Consider the following 17,835-nt stretch of genomic DNA (forward strand, 5'->3'; position numbering starts at 1 on the left):
CATCAAATCAATGACGTACAAAGTAAAAAGAAACTGTCCCAATACCAACCACTGGGGAATACAACTAGTCACCAGGAGCTCAGAAAAAGCTTCCTTTATTCCCACTCTTTGTCTCCTGCCAATCAGCCAATGCTCTATCTATGCTGGTATAATTCCTGTAAAACCATAGGCTCTTATCTTCTTAAATAGCCTCAGGTCAAAGGCTTTCTGAAAATCCAAGTACATAACATCCACTGATTCTCCTTTGACTATCCTGCTTGTTATTTCCTCAAGAATTCCAGATTTGTCAGGCAAGATTCTCCCTTAAGGAAACCATATTGACTATGGCCTATTTTATCAAGTGCATCCAAGTACATCAAAACCACACCCTTAACAATCAACTCCAATGTATTCCCAACCACTGAGGTCAGGCTAACTGGCCCATTTTTTCATTTCTCCTGCCTCTTTCCTTTCTTGAAGAATGGAGTGCCATTTGCAATTTTCCTCCTCCGGAACCATTCCAGAGTCTAGTGATTCTTGAATGATCATTACTAATACCTCTACAATCTCTTCATCTACCTCTTTCAGGACCCTGGGGTTAGTCCATCTGGTCCAGGTGACTTATCTACCTTCACCCTTTTCACTTTCCCAAGCGCCTTCTCCCTAGTATAACAACTGCACTCACTTCTGCCCCCTGACATTCTTGAACTTCTGGCATACTGCTAGTGTTTTCCACAGAGAAAACTGATGCAAAATACTTATTCAGTTCAACCGCCATTTCCTTGTACCCCGTTACTACCTCTCCAGCTTCACTGTCCTTTGGTCCAATATCTACTTCCGTCTTTCTTTTACTCATTGTGTATCTGGGAAAAAAAACTTTGATATCCTCTTTAATATTATTGACTAGCTTAACTTCATATTTCATCTTTTCCCCACTTATGGTTTTTTTTATTTCCCTTCTGTTGGTTTTTAAGTTTCCCAATTCTCTAAATTCCTCTATTTTTTCTTCTATTATATGCCTTCTCTTTTGTTTTATGTTGGCTTTGATTTCCCTTGTCAGCCACAGTTGTGACATCCTGCCTTTAAAATACTTCTTCTTTGGGATGTATCTATCCCACACCTTCCAAATTGTTCCCAGAAACTCCAGCCATTGCTCCTCTGTCTTCATCCCTGCCAGTGTCCCCTTCCAAATAATCTTGGCCAGCTCCTCTCTCATGCCCCTATAACTGTTTTCACTGCACTGTAATACTGATATATCTGACTTTAGATTCTCCCTCTCAAATTGTAGGATAAATTTTATAATATTATGATCACTGTTTCCTAAGAGTTCCTTTATCTTAAGCTCCCTAATCAAAACCGGTTTATTACACAACACCCTAGTGGGCTCAATCACAAGCTGCTCTAAAGAGACATCTTCTAGGCATTCTATAAATTACACATCCTGACTACCATTCAGAGGCCTGTATATTATTCCCATCAGGATCTTTTTACCCTTGCAGTTTCTTAACTCTACCCACAAGGATTCTACATCTTCTGATCCTATGTCACCTCTTTCTAAGGATTTGATTTCCTTTTTTTACCGAGCCACCCCACCCCTCTGCTTACCTGCCTGAACTTTCCATACAATGCATATCCTTGAATGTTAAGCTTCTAATTATAATATTCTTTCAGCCACAACTCAGCAATGCCCACAACGTCATACCTGCCAGTCTCTAAATGCACTACAAGATCATCTACCTTATTCTGTATACCATGTGCATTTGAATGTAACACCTTAAGTGTTGTATCCATAAGGATGCATTAGGACTGATTATCTAAAATTTGGTCAAAAGGGGTGATTTTATGGCACATCTTAGAGGTTAAAGAAGAGGCGATTGTTTGGAAGGGGAATTCTGGTTTTTGGGATCCAACAGCTGTAAATATGTCTACTACAGGCACATTCCCATTTCAATCGTGTCATTAAAAGCCGGAGCTATTTATCAGTGACTTACCTGAGTAGGTAATAATTTGAACTTCCAGGCACTGATAGTGGCAAACTGACACTATTGCAATGCCAATGGAACTCCGCGTAACCAGAGGTGCTGCCTCCGAAGCCCTCTCAGGTGGCTGGTGCGAGAATCACCACTGTTGCCAAATTCAAAAGGATGAAACAGGACATGGGCTTATACAGGGGAAAAACTAGTTTCCCATTCTTTATTATAATCTAGTGAAAAGTGCTCACCTGGATATCAGGAGAGAAATTAACTAGTGTCACCTATGACATCTTCCAGAATCAAATGCTCAGCAGGATATCTTGAAATTAATAATGAAAGGAAACATTTGGTCCAAACATATTTGTGCCAGACCTTTGATAGCTCTATCCAAATAGTTCCATGGGTCTACAATGCTCCTTCTCTCAACTATTTATCTAATTTTTTTTAAAGTTGTTTTTGAATCTGTTACTACCATTCTTTCATGTAATTAGTTCCAGATTGCAACTTGCTATGTCAAAAAAACCTCTCAACTTTCAGCTAGTTATTTTACCAATCACCTTATGTCTGTGTCCTCTGACTACTGACCTTCTAACTAGTAAAATTTTTCTCCTTGTTTTAATAGCTCTTCTCTTAACTTTCTCTGCATTAAGGAGATCTGTCCTGGTTTCCCTGGTGCCTCCACTTATCTATAGTCCCGGATCCCCAGGAAGACCTTCTCCTGAAAGGAGATTAGACGGATGAGTTCTTTGGCAAGTGTTAAATATTCATATTGCTAGGGCATAACCTCAGAAACACTTCCCCCATCTTGAATATCCTCTCACACCAGCTGTCTTGGGGCCCAAATGTAACTTAGGAGAACTCACCTCTGAGAAGGAAAAAAACAAGGAAGAGATGTGAATTTAATGTGCTTTCTCACCCTACGGTTAACTCTAAAGTACTATTGAACTATTGTCACTGTAATGCTAAATTTCACACAACAAACTCCATAACCAATAATGTGAGACTGGTCACTTATTATTTATGATTCTGTGATGGGCAACCTATGGTCATTCGTACCCCAGATCTCAGACTCTTAAAATATTTAAGAGTTTTCTTGAGAGACAAAGAAAGTATTTCAAGAATGCCCCAAAGCATCTGCAAAATGGTGAAGGGTCTCGGCCAAAACATCGACTGTTCACTCTTTTCCAAAGACATTGCCTGACCTGTTGAGTTCCTCTAGCATTTTGTGCATGTTGCTTTGGATTTCCAGTGTCTGCAGGTATTCTCATGTTTGTGAAATGGTGTGAACCATTCTCACAGACATCGGAATCCTGGTCCAAAAGCACTTAAAATGGAAATAGAGCATCCGGAAGGGGGCTGTGAACCTCGAGCTTCTTCACTGACTGCAAACAGAAATCCAGTGAAGATGGTGGATCACACCTCCTCCCTTAGTAACCTGCCCTGCTGCCCCACCTGTGATAAAATCTGCTGATCTTACAATAAGCTTCTCAGCCATCTCACAACCTATGTACATCACCCTCAATCCTGGGGAGCAGCTTCAGAAGAGAAATGATTCTTTTTATTGTGGTGCTGATAGAGGGACAAACATAGTTCTGAACATTGGGACAATAATTCCCCTACCTTTCTTTATGGGAGAAAGAGAGAAAATTCCGATTTTCATCTCCTGCCTTGAATATATTTCTCTTTTGCTTCATGAATATTAATACTAATTTCAAAGCAATTGACTCATAGAATCTTCCAGCATAAAAGTAGGCCATATCTCCCATCATTTAAATAAGCCAGAATTCTTTTTGTAAAAGCCATCTAGTTAACTTTCATTCTTCTGCTCTGTCTTCTGTCTTTTAGTTACCAACCCAGTCCAATCCCAGTGTCCTGCATAATTGCCACACTCTAGCATCTCAGAAACTAAACCCAATCTCCTGCTCTTTTCCATTAACATCTGATTCTAACTCTTGTTCTCTCCTCACTCCCCATCTCACTTAATATGCTGCTCAAGTTTAGACCTGCTTAGACTCCATAGCTTCTAATTTCAATTTAGTCTAATCCCATTGTCTCCTGTTCGACAACCCCTTGGCTCAGATACTCCTTAATGGATATTCCTTCCCCATTTAGGATAATCCTGGTCCCCTCCTCACCCCATACTCTTTATTACCTACTAGTTTAATCCCAATCTTGATCTCTTTTCTGAATCCTTTAATATTCCTTTATTCTTCCCCCAAGAAATTATCTAATTCCCTTTCATGAACTCTGCTTTAGTGATGGTTTGCTAGAGAAAATTCCACATGAAAACCGCCCTCTGTGCCAGCAAGAGAATGTGCCTTTGAAGCAGCCGCTTCTCAGGGTGACCTACATAAGTCACATCGAGAATGTATTACAAAAAAAATAAAATTTACTGAAAATCCCTTCAGGTGCCTCGCTCTCTCTTTAATATTCCTACCATAGATTCAAAAATTGAAATTAATTAGATGAAATTGAAATTAGTTGGTTATTTGGTTGAGATTAAAATCAGTCAGTCTTGAATACCCAGGAGACACAAGAGTTGTCGCATTTTACAACACTCCTTACCAATACTGCCCTTATCATCTTCCACCAAAAAGAACCAGACTTTTTTTTCTCTCTTTTTGCTTCTATTTCTTTAGCTATTATCTAAAGTTCAAGCCTTGAACTGAAGTCTAATTTTAATGCATTAACCAGATAGTCATATATTTACTCTCCAGGAGCAGCCACATGAAGCTGAGGGTCCTGGAATGGGTAAGAGACAGGGTTTTCTTGCAATTTACTCATTTTTCATAGATCCTTCACATCTTACCGAAGGACTGGTCAAGAGCCTAAGGGATCACTTTGTCTGGATTAACGTAGTTGCAGCAATATTGAGAAAGTTTTGCACCAGTCAGAACAAATCTATTTAATCTGCATCCCATCACTACCCAAGTGTCTACACTCTCATCAGCAGTGTGTACTCTCTCAGAATCAGAATCAGGTTTTAGCATCACCGGCATGCATCGTGATATACTGGAGTTTCACTAAAGGTTTCTTCAATAGCAGCTCACTCATGTCCAGCAAGGATAAGGCAGCAGGTTCATATGAACCATCATGGTCCATGCAGCCATTAAGAAAGAAAGCTTACCACAAACCTCTTATGAGATAACTAGTAATGTGGACTAACTGCTGCATTACTAGTCACACGTGCCTCTCAGAATAGGTGAACCTAGACAGTAATAAATCTCTCTAGGAGTAGGGGAACCTCGACAGTATTGGCAGATGATTCCAAGGAAGGAATGTCTGAGAGTGCAACATGCCTAAATACTTCAGTGTAACTATTGTCCTTGAGTGTCCTTTGTGGGGGTGGGGGGGGTCTAGTACTTCTTACCTGACTCTGAATTATGATTACAAAGACCTTTGTATGGTGCACTTTAACATGGATGATGGACATCCCAGTTGATGAACCTAGGGCCAATGTGGAATTCCAACTATTTTGACTAGGACTTTGAATGCCATTTCTAGTTCAATATTGAGTACGTACATCAAAGTGTACTGGCTCACTGTCTATAATCTCCCGATTACTACCTGGTGTCATTTAGTCCTCGGCTGCTGTTGTGGGTTCTCTCAAGTGTCCATCACCTGAGATGTTTGACTTATGGGGCCAGCTGAAGCCCATTACTGTGGCACAGTAGCGTAGCCGCTTTACAGTACCAGGGCTCCATTCCCACCGCTGCCATTTTTCGTAGATCCTTCACATCTTACCTAAGGACTGGTCAAGAGCCTAAAGGATCACTTTGTCTGGATTAATGTAGTTGCAGCAATATTGAGAAAGTTTTGTACCATTCGGAACAAATCTATTTAATCTGCACCCCATCACTATCTGTAAATTGTCCCATGATTAGGCCAGGGTTAAATAGGGAGTTGCTGGGCGACAGAGCTGGAAGGGCCTGTTCCATACTGTATCTCTATAAATAATCTGATTGGTTTTGACTCAGCAGGTCAAACAGTCTGTCCTCCAAACGACAATAATTTTATCACAAAAAGTGAAAGTACTCAGGGGAATGGAAAATAAAAGATATACAATAAATTGATGCCAGGTTGCTCACAACAGTGCCAGACCATTAGTTCCTGAAAACTCTGAAGGCCTGGCAATCCCAAATGCTCCCCATTAGAAAAAGGAGCAGAAACAGGTAACGTGTCCCTTCCTGCCTAGTCCTTTTGAGATCATGGATGACCTTTTACCTCAGTGCTACCTTCTAGCTCTAGCCACATATCCATTGATTCCCTACTGGGCCTCGGAGTCCTTTGGACTTGGGAATTCCACAGGGTCACCACTCTCTGACTGAAGACATCTCCTTATCTCAGCCCAACCTATCAACTCTCCAGTAAGACTCTTCATATAGTAGGAGACACATCCCTGTATCTGGCCTGTCCAGATTTTCAACAATTTTGTATGTTTTGATGAGATCTTTCATTCTTTTAGACTCTAGAGAGTACAATCCTACTCTGCTCATCTCTCCTTATATAGTAACTCTACAGTCCCTGGAACTCATCCAGTGAATCTGCATTGCAGTCCCTCTGTGTCAACAACATCTTTTCTTACTGAAAGTTACCCAAATTGTGGACAATACTCCAAGTGCAGTCTCACTTTCCTAATGCTCCAAGTGCTAATTCTGTTTTGCTTTCTTTGGATTAGGCATGAGGCAGCGATGATTTTGTCTGTCTCCAAGAATAAAAGATAGCTATTATATGAGGTGGATGCCTTTTTCCTGGCTCTGTTAGAGGAGCAGGATTTAAACTCCACTCTTAACTATCCCAGAGAGAGGGGAGGCCGGAGCTCAACACTGAAACCAGGGCGTGCCTCCGATGAAACCAGGGGATCATAAATCCTGTAGGACAAAACCCTATTTCACCTAGGATAAAGATAATCATAACCATTATAGAACATAGATATCTACAGCAAATTACAAGCTCTTCTGCCCACAATGTTGCGCCGACCATGTAACCTACTCTAGAAACTGCCTAGAATTTCCCTACCGCATACCCCTTTATTTTTCTAAGCTCCATGTACCTATCTAAGAGTCTCTTAAAAGACCCTATTGTATCCGTCTCCACCACCGTCACTGACATTCCATGCACCCACCACTCTGTCTGAAAATTTACCTCCAACATCTCTCTTGTACCTATTTCCAAGCATCTTAAAACTATGCCCTCTCACATTAGCCATTTCAGCCTTGGGAAAAAGCCTCTGGCTATCCACACAATCAATGCCTCTCATCATCTTACACATCTCTATCAAGTCACCTCTCATCCTCCATGGGTCCAAGGAGAAAAGGCCAAGTTCACTCAACCTATTCTCATAAGGCATGCTCTCCAATCCAGGCAACATCCTTGTAAATCTGCTCTGCACTCTCTGTATAGTATCCACATCCTTCCTGCAGTGAGGTGACCAGAACTGAACACAATACTCCACGTGGGGTCTAACCAAGGTTATATAGCTTTAGCATTATATGCCCATCAGTGCTTTCTCTGTGGGTCTGCTTATCACATGAATCCTTCCACCATTTCACATTGAACACCCAGGGAAGAGAATGAAGATAGTGTCATGGCTGCAGAAAAGGTGGACGCCATGGAGGGATTGTCTACAGATTCTCTGTGGGTGGAGGTTAGGAATGGGAAGGGGTCAATAACTTTACTGGGTGTTTTTCAAAGGCCACCCAATAGAAACAGGATATCAAGGAGCAGATAGGGAAACAGATCCCGTAAAGGTGTAATAATAACAGAGTTGTCGTGATGGGAGATTTAATTTCCCAAATATTAATTGGCATCTCCCTAGAGCAAGGGGTTTAGATGGGGTGGAGTTTGCTAGGTGTGTACAGGAACATTTCTTGACACAATATGCAGATAACTCTACAAGAGGAGAGGCTGTACTTGATTTGGTATTGGGAAATGAACCTGATCAGGTGTCAGATCTCTCAGTGGGAGTGCATTTTTGAGATAGTGATCATAATTCTATCTCCTTTACAATAGCATTGGAGAGAGATAGGAACAATCAAGTTAGAAAAGCATTTAATTGGAGTAAGGGAAATTATGGGGCTATCAGGCAGGAAATTGGAAGCTTAAATTGGAAACAGATGTTTTCAGGGAAAAGTACAGAAGAAATGTGGCAAATGTTCAGGAGGTATTTGTGTGGAGTTCTGCATAGGTACATTCGAATGAGACAGGGAAGTATGGTAGGGTACAGGAACCGTGGTGTACAAAGGCTGTAATAAATCTAGTCAAGAAGAAAAGCTTATGAAAGGGTCAGAGACCTAGGTAATGTTAGAGATCTAGAAGATCATAAGGATAACAGGAAGGAGCTTAAGAAGGAAATTAGGAGAGCCAGAAGGGGCCATGAGAAGGCCTTGGTGGGAAGGATTGAGGAAAACCCCAAGGCATTCTACAAGTATGTGAAGAGCAAGAGGATAAGACCTGAAAGATTAGGACCTATCAAATGTGACAGTTGGAAAGTGTGTATGGAATCAGAGGAAATAGCAGAGGTACTTAATGAATACTTGACTTCAGTATTCACTATGGAAAAGGATCTTGGTGATTGTAGTGATGACTTGCAGTGGACTGAAAAGCTTAAGTATGTAGATATTAAGAAAGGTAATGTGCTGGAGCTTTCGGAAAGCATCGTTGGATGAGTCGCTGGGACCAGATGAGATGTATCCCAGGCTACTGTGGAAGGCGAGGGATGAGATTGCTGAGCCTCTGGCAATGATCTTTGCATCATTAATGGGGATGGGAGAGGTTCTGGAGGATTGGAGTGTTGCGGATGTTGTTCCTTTATTCAAGAAAGGGAGTAGAGATAGCCCAGGAAATTGTAGATGAGTGAGTCTTACCTCAGTGGCTGGTAAGATGATGGAGAAGACCCTGAGAGGCAGGATTTATGAACACTTGGAGAGACATAATATGGTTCGGAATAGTCAGCAAGGCAGCTCGTGCCTTACGAGCCTGATAGAATTTTTTGAAAATGTGACTAAACACATTGATGAAAGAAGAGCAGTAGATGTAGTGCATATGAATTTCAGTAAGGTATTTGATAAGGTACCCCATGCAAAGCTTATTGAGAAAATAAGGAGGCATGGGATCCAAGGAGTCATTGCTTTGTGGATCCAGAACTGGCTTGCCCACAGAAGGCAAAGTGTGGTTGTAGACAGGTCATATTCTGCATGAAGGTCGGTGACCAGTGGTATACCTCAGGGATCTGTTCTGGGACCCTTATTCTTCATGATTTTTATAAATGACCTGGATGCTTGCTGATGACATAAAGGTTGGAGATGCTTTGGATAGTGTGGAGGGCTGTCAGAGGTTACAGCGGGACATTGATAGCATGCAAAACTGGGCTGAGAAGTGGCAGATGGAGTTCAACCCAGATAAGTCTGAAGTAGTTCACTTTGGTAGGTCAAATATGATGGCAGAATATAGTATTAATGGTAAGACTCTTGGCAGTGTGAAGGATCAGGGGGATCTTGGGGTCCAAGTCCATAGAGCGCTCAAAGCAGCTGAGCAGGTTCACTCTGTGGTTAAGAAGGCATACAGTGCATTGGCATCATCAATGATGGAACTGAATTTAGGAGCTGAGAAGTAATGTTACAGCTATATAGGACCCTGACCAGACCCTACTTGGAATACTGCGCTCAGTTCTGGTCGCCTCAGTACAGGAAGGATGTGGAAGCCATAGAAAGGGTGCAGGGGAGATTTACAAGGATGTTGCCTGGATTGGGGAGCATGCCTTATGAGAATAGGCTGAGTGAACATGGCGTTTTCTCCTTGGAGCGATGGAGGATGAGAGGTGACTTGATAGAGGTGTATAAGATGATGAGAGGCAATGATCATGTGGATAGTCAGAGGCTTTTTCCCAGGGCTGAAATGGTTGCCACAATAGGGCACAGGTTTAAGGTGCTGGGGAGTAGGTAGAGAGGAGATGTCAGGGGTAAGTTTTTTACTCAGAGAATGGTGAGTGTGTGGAATGGGCTGCCGGCAAAGGTGGTGGAGGCAGATACGATAGGGTCTTTTAAGAGACTTTTGGATAGGTACATGGAGCTTAGAAAAATAGAGGGCCTTGGGGAAGCCTAAGGTTGGGACGTGTTCAGCACAACTTTGTGGGCCGAAGGCGTGTATTGTGCTGTAGATTTTCTATGTTTTTTTTATGTTCCAACAATTGTCCTGCATCTAATTTCCATCCCAACGTTAAAATATGGGTGGTTTGAATGACTGAGTGAGTAAACACGCTGTCCTTGAAGAGATAGCTCAGCTTGCACAGTACGTGAGGGGACTACAGTGCATGTGTTGAGGGCTGAAATGTGTGTTCTGTGGCTGCAGTACATATGATAGGGGTAGCAGCGTATACTTAGGGGATTGTTGTGCACATGTTGAGGATTGCCCTCCGGTCCCCTCACCAAAGGAGAAGAAAAGTCAGCTTATACTAGACATTTAGGGATCAGGTTTCTGTTGGCTTCAAATGCATTCAGCAAAATTGAAATAAGTAAATTAATTAAAAAATAAACAGCATCCCCACCACACCCCAAACTGCCTCAAAAAATCAATTAACCCCAAAATTTGCAGCATCAGTCTGGAGATTGCAGCCTGTTGCATGGCAAGTGAATGGCAGAGATGGTTCTGGGTCTGTCCCCATGATTTTTCCATTGTGGTATATGAGAAATTAGAGGGAATGGAGCAAACTGCACCCTACCTCACTCAGCTTAATAGTTTACTCATTCGTTATATGTCGCGAGTGATCATGGTCTTCTGCAGAAGTGGTTTGCCATTGCCTTATTCTGGGCAGTGTCTTTACAAGACAGGTCACCCCCAGCCATTATCAATACTCTTCACATATTGTCTGTTTGGTGTCAGTGGTCACATAACCTGGACCTGTGATGTACACCAGTTGGTTATATGACCATCCACCACCTCCTCCCATGTCTTCACATGACTCCTGATTGGGGGCTAAGCAGATGCTACACCTTCCCCAAGGGTGACCTGCAGGTGAAAGGAGCGCCTTACACCTCCTTTGGTAGAGACATATCTCCCCCCCCCACCGCCACCAAGCTTAAATAGTACAAAAGAGTAAATGTGAGAGGCAGAGTGTCAGAGATTGAGAAGGATTGTGTATGGAGTCTCTGTGGGTGAAGGGTAGGAACTGGAAGGGGTCAATAATTCTACTGGGTGTTTTTTATAGATCACCCAATAGTAACAGGGACATCGAGGAGCAGATAGGGAGACAGAATCTGGAAAGGTGTAATGATAACAGGGTTATCTTGGTGGGAGATTTTAATTTCCCAAATATAGATTGGCATCTCCCGAGAGCGAGGGGTTTAGATAGGGTGGAGTTTGTTAGGTGTGTTCAGGAAGGTTTCTTGACACAATATGTAGATACGCCTACAAGAGGAGAGGCTGTACTTGATCTGGTATCGGGAAATGAACCTGATCAGGTGTCAGGTCTCTCAGTGGGAGAGCATTTTGGAGATGGTTATCACAATGCTATCTCCTTTACCATAGCAACGGAGAGAGGTAGGGACAGACAAGTTAGGAAAGCATTTAATTGGAGTAAGGGGAAATATGAGGCTATCAAGCAGGAACTTGGAAGCATAAATTGGGAACAGCTGTTCTCAGGGAAATGTATGGAAGAAATGTGGCAAATGTTCAGGGGATATTTGTGTGGAGTTCTGCATAGGTACATTCGAATGAGACAGGGAAAGGATGGTAGTGTACAGGAATCATTGTGTACAAAGCCTGTTGTAAATCTAGTCAAGAAGAAAAAAAGAGCTGACAAAAGGTTCAAAAAACTAGGTAATGATGGAGATCTAGAAAATTATAAGGCTAGCAGGAAGGACCTTAAGAAAGAAATTAGGAGAGCCAGAAGGGGCCATGAGAAGGCCTTGGAGTACAGGATTAAGGAAAACCCCAAGGCATTCAACAAGTATGTGAAGAGCAAGAGGATAAGATATGAGAGAATAGGACCAATCAAGTGTGACAGTGGAAAAGTATGTATGGAACCAGAGGAGAGAGCGGAGGTACTTAATGAATACTTTGCTTCAGTATTCACTACTGAAAACGATCTTTGCAATTGTAGGGATAACTTACAGTGCACTGAAGAGATTGAGCATGTAGATATTAAGAAAGAGGATGTGCTGGAGCTTTTGTAAAGTATCAATTTGGATAAGTCACTGGGACTGGACGAGATGTACCCTAGGCTGCTGTGGGAGGCGAGGGAGGAGATTGCTGAGCCTCTGGCGATGATCTTTGATCTTTGCATCATCAATGGGGACAGGACAGGTTCCGGAGGATTGGAGGGTTGCGGATGTTGTTCGTTTATTCAAGAAGGGGAGCAGAGATAGCCCAGGAAATCATAGACCAATGAGTCTTACCTCAGTGGTTGGTAAGTTGATGGAGAAGATCCTGAGAGGCAGGATTTATGAACATTTGGAGAGGCATAATATGATTAGGAATAGTCAGCATGGCTTTGTGAAAGACAGGTCATGCCTTACCAGCCTGATTGAATTTTTTGAGGATGTGACTAAACACATTGGTGAAGGTAGAGCAGTAGATGTAGTGTATATAGATTTCAGCAAGACATTTGACAAGACACCCCATGCAAGGCTTATTGAGAAAATAAGGAGGCATGGGATCCAAGGGTACATTGCTTTGTAGATCCAGAACTGGCTTGCCCACGGACGACAAAGAGTGGTTGTAGATGGGTCATATTCTGCATGGAGGTCAGTGACCAGTGGTGTGACTCAGGGATCTGTTCTGGGACCCCTATTCTTGGTGATTTTTATAAATGACCTAGATGAGGAAGTGGAGGGATGGGTTAGTAAGTTTGCTGATGACACAAAGGTTGGGGGTGTTGTGGATAGTGTGGAGGGCTGTCAAGAGGTTACAGCGGGACATTGACAGCATGCAAAACTGGGCTGAGAAGTGGCAGATGGAGTTTAACCCAGAGAAGTGTGTGGTGGTTCATTCTGGTCAAATATAATGGCAGAATATAGTATTAATGGTAAGACTCTGGCAGTGTGGGGGATCAGAGGGATCTTGGGGTCCAAGTCCATTGGACACTCAAAGCTGCTGTGCAGGTTGACTCTGTGGTTAAGAAAGCATATGGTGTATTGACCTTCATCAATTGTGGGATTGAGTTTAGGTGCCAAGAGGTAATGTTGCAGCTATATAGGATCCTGGTCAGACCCCACATGGACTACTGAGCTCAGTTCTGGTTGCCTCACTACAGGAAGAATGTGGAAACCATAGGAAGGGTGCAGAGGAGATTTACAAGGATGTTGCCTGGATTGGGGAGCATACCTTTTGAGAATAGGTTGAGTGAATTTGGCCTTTTCTCCTTGGAGCGGCGAAGGATGACAGGTGACCTGACAGAGGTGATACAGCTGATAAGATGGCGAGAGGCATTGACCATGTGGATAGTCAGAAGCTTTTTCCAGGGCTGAAATGGCTGGCACGAGAGGACACAATTTTAAGTTGCTTGGAAGTAGGTATAGGGAGGTGTCAAGGGTAAGTTTTTTTTGCAGAGTGGTGAGTGCGTGGAATGGGCTGCCGGCAACGGTGGTGGAGGCGGATACAATAGGGGCTTTTAAGAGACTCCTGGATGGGGAAGTGGAGCTCAAAAAAGTAGAGGGCTATGGGTAACCCTAGGTAATTTCTAAGTTAAGGACATGTTCAGCATAGCTTTGTGGGCCAAAGGGCCTGTATTGCGCTGCAGGTTTTCTGTGTTTCTATGTCAGTCTAACATCTCACCTGAAAGTTGGCACCCTTGACAGTACTGTGTTCAAGTTAAAAGTTCACAGTAAATATATGTCACCATGTACAACCTTGAGATTCATTTTCTTGTGGGCATACTCAATAAATCCAATAATCATTATAGAATCAATGAAAGACCTCACCAACAGGGCAACAAACTAAAGTGCAAAAGACAACAAACTGTGCAAATGCACACATACATAAATAGATAGATAGGTAGATAGATATCAAGAGCATGAGATGAAGAGTCATTGAAAGTGAGTCCATAGGTTGTGAGAAGATTTCAGTGATGGGGCAAGTGAAGTTATCCCCTCTGGTTTAAGAGCCTGATGGTTGAGGGGTAATAACTGTTCTTGAACCTGGTAGGGAGAGGCCTGAGGCTCCTGTACCTTCTTCCTGATGGCAGTAACATGAAGAAAGCATGTCCTGGGTGGTGGAATTCTCTTATATGATACAAAAACAGAAGATACTAGAAATACTCAGTCGGGCCAGGCTGCCTGTATGGGAAGAGAGAGTGAAGGACCTTTTGACAAAACACAGTTCTGAAATGTTACTAGACATGGAACATCAGCTCTTCCCACAGATGAATATTTCCAGCATTTTTCCCTTACCTGAGATTTGCAGCTTCTGCAGTTTTTATTTTTAAGTTCACTGCATTCCCTCATTACTTCAGCCTGATGTGCTCCATCTTGTAAAAACTGAGTACTATATTGATATAAGATTGACATTTTTGTGTGAATGCTGCTTATCTGCTGTTATTTGCCTGTAATGCTGTTGCAGGTAAGCTTTTCATTGCACTTGTGCACATAACAGTCAATTTGCCTTTGACTCCTGTTCTGTGTGTGCAGATTTCTGCAGAGGGATCAAGAGCCCATGAGTTTTGATTTGGAGACAAAAGAGACACCAACGCTGCGATCAAAGGAACATTGGGAGAGCTCATTGGGTCAAGAAGCATCCGTGGAGGCAAAAAGGTGAAGGCTGATGTTTCAGGGCAAGACCCTACATCAGATCTGAGAGGGAAGAGGAAAGATTGCCACTGGATAGTTGTTCTGGTGGGGTTGGAGGAGAGGGTGGGTGGTGTTGGGATAGAGGGTGATGGGTGGAACCAAACAGGAGAGGACAATGAGGAGATGGAACTAGATGGGAAGAGGGGATAGGGCAGAGGGAGGAGGAAACTAGGTGGACAGATGGCTGTGATTTGGTGGAGAGAGCCGGGGTGTGAGTTACCTGAAAATAGAAAATTCAATGTTCATACCGTTGGGAGGTAAACTATCCAAGTGGGCTATGAGATGTTCTTCCATTTTGTGTTTGACCTTTCCACAGCAATAGTGAAGGTCAGATTGGGACTGGGAAATGACATGCAACTGGAAACTGAGATGGCAGGAGAAGCAAGGTTCAAAGTACATTGTGTTATCAAAGTATGTATACGATTGTACAAATAGACTCTTCTTAGAATTCCAGCCGGGTACAGGTATCGATTATGATCGACGTTTTGATGACAAACTCCGCCATCTTCATTGAAACGCTAGTTATAATTGATACCTGTACCTGGTTGGAAGCCCGAAAAGAGTTTATTTGTCATATATGCTGGGAAAGCACTAGATCCTTTTTTAAAGTATGTATACTATATACAAACTTGAAATTTGCCTCCTTACAGGCAGCCACAAAACAAAGAACCCCAATAGAAAAACAAAAGAAGGCCAAATGTGCAGAGACAGAGAGAAGCAAACTGTGCAAACAACGAAGGCAAGAAAACAGCATTCAGAATGGAAGCTCACAACACCAGCATCACTGCAGCCCACCTAGATGTCCACTAGTTGCAGGCCACAGCCTCAGGCCAGCGCAGATTCGAACAAACCCGGCAGAGCAGCGAGCCGAACCGGCCCATCTCTTGCCTTTGACCCTGACACCCCAACCATTTCAATCTGGCCCGGCACTTACATTGTCCACACTTCAGGTCATTCCTCTGCAACCTTAGGATATGTAATATCTCTCCCGTCACATTCCCCTCCGTGAGGGATCTCAACAGGCAGAGGTTTATCTATACCTCTTCCAACCTGGTCTACTTCCAACATTATCTACTACATTCAGAGCTCACACTGCGTCCTCCTCTAACCGGTGAAACCAAGCAATGACCAGGCAACTCTTTAGTGAAGCCCATTTGGCACCCTAACCATTTACTCCCATTGCCATAAGCTGCTCTGTGTGCAATCTACAAATCAAGCAACTTATTGAAGTTTCTTCCCACAAACCTGCATTTCTGAAGGATTGAGGCGAGGAGATCAATGGAGTCAGATTGCCCTGAAAGCTGCCCTTCCAGAAGAGGCTATATTGTGAACGGTGAACGCTGTAGACCAAGTTGGAAGAGGTATAGGTGAACCTCTGCCTGTTTAGGGAGAAGTGAAGGAACAAATATTACATCTGCCCTGTGGTTGCAGAGAGAAGTGCCGGGGATGGAAAGGGATAAGTGGACAATGTTCAAAGTTCAAAGTGACTAAGATAACTACACTGCTCTAAAGAGCACTATATAAATAGTGAATCTGCGGAATGCTCTGCCACAGACTGTGGTGGAGGCCAAGTCCGTCAGTATATTTAAAGCGGAGGTTGACAGTTTCCTGATCGGTCAGGGCATCGGTGGACCCAGCTGTATGGGGTTGAGTGGGATCCATCAGTCATGACAAAACGGCAGAGCAGACTCAATGGGCTGAATGGCCTAATTCTGCTCCTGTGTCTTATGGCCTTCTGGTCTAAAGGAAGTACTTTGGACGTGGTTCTAGAAAGGAGGATAAAGGGTGCAGCAGTCCAGGAATTGCACTGGACTCGAACTGTCAGTGATTGTAGAGAGGAACCACAGTTGAGGAGCAGGATGTATTGGCTGCACTGGAGAAGCATTGTGTGAACAATTGCAACCAGGCTGAGCAGGACAGTGATAGCTGTCTCAAAGGTGGTTGGACATTGATTCCCTTAGCCTCTCTGTTCCAAAGGAAAGAAAAAAAATCTTTCCAATCTACTGTACCAGTGAAGCCTCCCTCCCTGGTGCTCTAAGCGGCTCTTACACATGCTTCAAGGCATAAAAGTGAGCAGCCACTCTCTGCAACAGCAGTGGCTGTGAGAAGGATTCTGCAGAAAGTCAGCCCCCAGGTCGGGTTCTCAGTATATGTGCATACTAGCTCACTGTCACCTTCACAGACACCTTCAACACTTCACTCATCCAGGCTGCTGTCCCCACATGCTTCAAATCAGCCACCATCATCCCCATACCAAAGACTTCTACACTTTCAGAACTAAATGACTACTGCCCAGTGGTACTGATGCCAGTCATCTAGAAATGGTTTGAATGGCTGGTAATGACACACATGCTTACCGACAGAACCACTCTACAACAGATGTCATAGAATCTGTCATGGACCTGGCCCTGACACACCTAGAAAACAAGGACACATGTCAGAATGCTGTTTCCAGCTTTCAGTTTGGCATTCAACATTGTTGTCTCACAGACCTTGGTGAACAAACTCCTACTCCTCAGTCTAAATACACCACTGTGCAAATGAACGTGGGGCTTCTTAACCAACAGACCTCAGATAGTCAGGATGCACAACTGCTCCTCCCTCCCCAGCATCCTCAAAGCAGGTGGCCCCTCAGGACAGTGTGCAGAGCCCATCGCTGTACACTCTGCTCCCACGTCTGACTGCATGGCCAAACGCTCGAGTAATCACATTGCCAAGTTTGCCAAAGACACGACAGTGCTGGGGCTCATCACCAACAATGAGGAGACAACCTATAGAGAGGAGGTGGAAGAGCTCGAGACCTGGGGCCAGGCAAATAACCTCTTCCTTAATGTCAACAAGACAAACAAGATGGTAATTGGCTTCAGGAGACCCTGCACCACTCACACCCTTCTTTACATAGTGAAACTGCGAGAAGTTTCATACTCCCAGGAGAGTACATCACACACATGGTCTCAGATCACATCCTACACAGTCAAGAAAGCTCACCAATGCCTCTACTTTCTGAGGAGGCTGAAGAGAGCCGGACTATACACAAGTATACCCACATCCTTCTACCGATTGGTAGTGGAGAGCATCCTAACAATCTGCATCACTGCATG

The 17,835-nt window shown here is 43.4% G+C and overlaps 1 long non-coding RNA gene across 3 annotated transcripts in view; it reads right to left on the reverse strand.

The window, feature by feature from the left end:
- Positions 1 to 17,835, reverse strand: part of LOC132407519 (uncharacterized) — a 164,551-nt gene that overhangs the window by 11,294 nt on the left and 135,422 nt on the right. Inside the window, exon 1 of one of the 3 annotated variants that reach the window (XR_009516495.1) lies at positions 1,971 to 2,854. The exons of the other annotated variants lie outside the window; for them this stretch is intronic. This is a non-coding gene — a long non-coding RNA (uncharacterized LOC132407519). Of the gene's footprint in view, positions 1 to 1,970; positions 2,855 to 17,835 lie in introns of those variants that run through there. 3 annotated transcript variants of the gene reach the window in all.

The sequence above is a fragment of the Hypanus sabinus genome, chromosome 18 (genome assembly GCF_030144855.1).
Source record: "Hypanus sabinus isolate sHypSab1 chromosome 18, sHypSab1.hap1, whole genome shotgun sequence".
NCBI lineage: Eukaryota > Metazoa > Chordata > Chondrichthyes > Myliobatiformes > Dasyatidae > Hypanus > Hypanus sabinus.